The sequence below is a fragment of the Anabas testudineus genome, chromosome 24 (genome assembly GCF_900324465.2).
Source record: "Anabas testudineus chromosome 24, fAnaTes1.2, whole genome shotgun sequence".
Lineage (NCBI taxonomy): Eukaryota > Metazoa > Chordata > Actinopteri > Anabantiformes > Anabantidae > Anabas > Anabas testudineus.
This window is the reverse complement of record NC_046632.1, coordinates 9,196,823-9,201,571: the sequence shown is the minus strand read 5'-3', so window position 1 is coordinate 9,201,571 and position 4,749 is coordinate 9,196,823. Positions and strand designations below refer to the sequence as shown.

General features: G+C 36.6%; 1 non-coding gene across 1 annotated transcript; it reads right to left on the bottom strand.

Annotated features, from left to right (window-relative positions):
• Nucleotides 1-2,109: 2,109 nt before the first annotated feature.
• trnal-cag lies at nucleotides 2,110-2,192 on the bottom strand. The gene has a single exon. It is a non-coding gene; the product is annotated as a tRNA-Leu (tRNA).
• Between the last annotated feature and the right edge of the window lie 2,557 nt (nucleotides 2,193-4,749).

The following is a 4,749-nucleotide window of genomic DNA, read 5'->3' as shown; positions in this document are numbered from 1 at the left end:
TTCCGAGAAGTGCACCTACTCCCACGAAGCCTACGCAAACACACACACTCACAGGGGCAAACCCTTACAGCACCATCTGTCTTAATCTTAAAGAGCTTGATGGGTCATGGTGGGTGGAGCAGATTTATTGTGTCCTGACTCACGGGAGAAAACAGCAGAAAGACCCCCTGCTGAGTCATGACGGTGACTGAGTGACTCAAAAGAAGTGCTGAGGATGTGGTTCTGATTGTAGGTTTTCCTGCGCAAGGAAGGCTCCTCCTTCTTACAGTCAGCCAGACTCAGCTCTGAATGGAGTTATTATGCAGTGTCACATGACTTTATGTGGTAATTAAAGGTTTGACTTCTATGACAAATATTTCTTGTATACTTAACACTCAACAGAATCAACAAAATAAAATAAAAAACCTTATCACCACGTGCACCACCAACCTCTCAGAGCTGAAGGAGCTTGTATGGATCAATTCGAATCAAATATGATTACCTGTATTTTCAAATCTCGTCAGCCTTCCAAACTCTGCCGGATGTAGTTTGGATCACAGTCACAGCAGGAGGTCATGAATCTCATCATCAGTCAAGCTCACATGTGTGCACTGATGGTGAGGCTTAGCACTCCCCCCTCCTGGCTGCAGTTAAAATATCAGGGCTAATTAGTGTGCAACCTGCTGTGCAGCAGGACTCCTGCTACGTTAAGTCACATTCAACTAGAGCACTACACCAGGAAAGTTGAAACCTCAATAAATGCCCCTATTAAAAGGGTACGACTTGAACATTTTAATCCAAGTTGAAGGCTGAAGTTAAGATGTGGTAAATACTTCACTTCAAATGTGCATGAACAGTCACAAATACTAACACTGTTAATTAACTTCATTCATTTAGGATGCATATGCTGCACAGCCAAACAGTAGCTTTTACATTAAAAGTGCTACAGTAATGAAGGGATATCAAAACATGATTAAAAAGATATCATACATATGAAAAACAAAAAGCTGCAACATACATTATTACGGCACCAATAGAAGAAAGAAACCCAAATCACATATAAATATTCCAAGGGTCACTGTTTTCAAAGAAGTATATTTATAACACAAGTCTTCCATAATTTCCAAGTTCAACAAAGGTGCCAGTTAAAAAAAAATCTAATGTTATCTAACCTAATCCAACCTAATCTAAAGTCACGGAGTGATTAAAAATACTATTTAGGAAAAAAGCTGTATCAGAGCTGTCTATCAATCAGGTATTGAAAACAGCCTGGACAGGTCACCTGTCTGTCCCTGTGTTACATAAGAAGAAATACGTAAGCTAAATCAAGATCAAGAGCAATTTCATGTCTTTGTCACTAGAGTTTAACCTAAACAATAAAGGACCTGTGCTAATCTCATGATAATGAGTGTCCAGACAGGCTTTACCTCTGGTCACCCTTTAACATTTACCTGCCACAGTGAGGTGAGGATCACAGGGACCGAGCATACAAGTACACACATGCAGTATTTATATCCTGTAGTGCTTACAGAAAACCTATGCTAATTTTACAATGCTGTTATTTTTGTATAAGCCAAACTAAGGTAACAGATTTGCAGCTATCACTTTCACAGATGCATGTACAACTATGATTTATTATGTTATATCAAATGTTTACCTTGAATTATACCTATGATTTTATTATTAACTTCATCTCTATTGAAGTTATTATACATATATATATAATATATGTATAATAATGAAGTTATTATACATAATATATACAATTTTCTCAACTACTTTTTGTGGTGCAAAAAATGAAATACCAACATCTGTCTTTATATGTATATGTGTGTGTGTGTGTGTGTGTGTGTGTGTGTGTGTGTGTGTGTGTGCATTTTCTTCAAGCACACAACAGTTTAAGATCTTTAAAGACATGCTGCACTGTGCTTACATTTTGCAGTTTATATGGTAACATGTCCTATTTTATGCTGTGAAATAAAGAAACTGGATGAAAGACGTAAGAGCAGTTACAGTGTACTTGAAACTATATTTCCTCTTTGTCTGTTTCCGTCGACCACTCTTTTCCTGTCTTAGTTTTTGTAATAATTGCAAACACAAATGCGTTTTCAGAGAAGTAAAAGAGGTGTTTGTCAGAAGTGGGATTCGAACCCACGCCTCCAGGGGAGACTGCGACCTGAACGCAGCGCCTTAGACCGCTCGGCCATCCTGACAACTGAACGCAGCATCAACACATGATAGTAAAACTATTGTCACTGTATGAAACAGAAACACGATTGTTGAAAGGTTTCAATAATAATACAGTTATTTGACAAATATGATTTGACACATCTGGTGGCAGATACTTTATAATAATCTTTTCTTGCAGATCGGGTCATTACGTTGGATCTGGCTGCAGAAATCTAACCTTTAATAGAAACACGTTAGACGACACGGGAACACGTTTCCGCGGTGGTTCGGTGGCTGATCATGAGGCGGACGAGCTGCAGGCTGCGGTTCCTCTCATGGTCGCTAGATGCTAACTTGTACAAAATTGAGTCAAGTCACTCATTCAATGCAATAACTCTCCTACTATACAGGTAGGTCGTTTTCAAGGGTTCTTCTGTCAAACTTGTGCACCACTGTTGCAAGTGATATGTGAACTGTATTAAAAAATATATTTGCACACTTTAAATTGGTTTAGAGGTAAAAAGTACCTGATGGTATCTAATTAAATTTAGTAGGCTTGTCTATATATCTTACTTTAATGTTTAATGTATATGTTTCAGATTCACTCGTAATTATTATTAGGTATAATACCACTATGCAAAAATTAGTCAGTGTATAAATTGCACAGTTTTACCTGTAAGGTCATGCGATATCGTAATTAATGAGTTTTATAGATCTTACTTCCAAACACCTTGGGAAAACTGACCTGTGAAAATGCAAACTAAGCTAAATTTTGCAGAAGCAGAATTTACCTAACTACAGGTTACCAAAGAGTTTCCAGAAAATAAGTTAATGTAACTTTACTTATTCATTTGTGCTGCCTTGCTGCAATTTATGGATCAGAGGAGCAGTTGAAATGTCCAGGGAGCCTGAATGTGAAATTATTAAAGTGTAAAGTGAGACTTCTGAGTGCTGATGATTTGTGAGTTCACTGTCTGTGTGTCTACTTGTAGGTCACAGTGAATACGTGACTGTATCTGCTTTATTTGCTTATCAGAGCTTTCAGCTATCACTGCTCTTAAGTATTCCGCCATCTGTAATGAACATAAGCGTATCCAGCTCATATCCTGTTTTGAATCTGTCAACATGGTACTTTAGTTGAAGTGTCTGAACTCTGGGGACAACTGTGTGAGTCATTTCCATGTGTCTCATTTTTGATGTTCAGTCTTTAAGGAAATGGTGCCGAGCATCCAGCAGGAAGGGATTCCTTCAAGCTCAGGCATCAACAACATCCCGAATATTAAACCCACAACGTAAGGTTGGAGGAATGGGAGTGAGCATGGAAATGATGCCAGAGTGACCCATCACCAAGGTCAGTCAGGAACGATCTTACTCACAAATTCTCAGTGTAAATAGAACACATCAAGGCAGAGGAAATGCTGTGTGTCACGGCTGACGTACTTTATCTCTGAATAAGCAGCGGTAAATTAGATTTGTTGTTCCTGTATGTATTGCTTTTTTGTTTGACTAACTGCCCAGCTCCCAGAAAGTCTCACATACAGTAAGAAACCGGAATCAGTTAACATTGGACCTTTTTAGGTGTCTTGCTTGTAAACATTACTTATATTGTTAAACGAGTCTTAAAGTATTTGTTACTTTCATTTTATATTATTTCCAATATGAATAATAATAACTCCAAACAAATTGTGCATCAGTACGGAAATCAAATCACTGACTATATTCCTTTCCTCAACCTCCTGAGCTGAATGAAACTTGCCAACAGGTAAAAATAAATAAATAATAAGTTCAACACCCTCATGCTCACAGTGCAAATGTCCAACAGCAATGTGAGGAAGAAGAAAAAACACTAAAGTCACTACTACTTAATACACTGGATGAGTTCAAAAATCATTTCAAATATAAAAAACATTTGAAGGCTTATAGTTATTTTAATTTTAAATGATTCAGTGACATCCTCTTTTAAAAAGTAGTGAATTTTCACCTAAACCCTCATAAGTAACTTTTTAATTGTTAAGATGACAGCAAGATAAAATATATTTTTAAGTAACAAATCTCAAAGAACATAATTTACTATACATAAGTCATTTTACAATAGGACACATATTCACCACTGAGACAAAGTGAGAAGCTGAGTCACGTTGAGCTTAATGCCAAAGATTACAATATCAACACTGATCATGTGAGAAATGGCAGTCCTGATGTCAGGGATGATGTGGGAATTAACCCACGGGTTAAAAGAAAACCAGGAGCTGCGTTGACAATGACGTTAGAAAATAAAAATCATAGTTTAATAGTTAATAGTAAAAATCATAGTTTAAATAGTTCTCAATACTATGCCTTGTATACCTGCTCAGAAACTACAGTATGTTTAACCTTTCATTGGTTAAAAAATTGGTTAATCCTTTGTTTTTTGTCAGTTACTTGCATTTTAGTAACTACACATAATTTAGTGTGTTTTATTATACCACACTATCACTAAGCTTTCTATCATGTTTACTTCAGATTCGATTGCAAGCTCAGACTGAACACGTTTGACTTGAACTATGTTCTGTCTGTAAATTAAATGTTTAAAATGTATTTAATAATTTTACTTAATTTAAT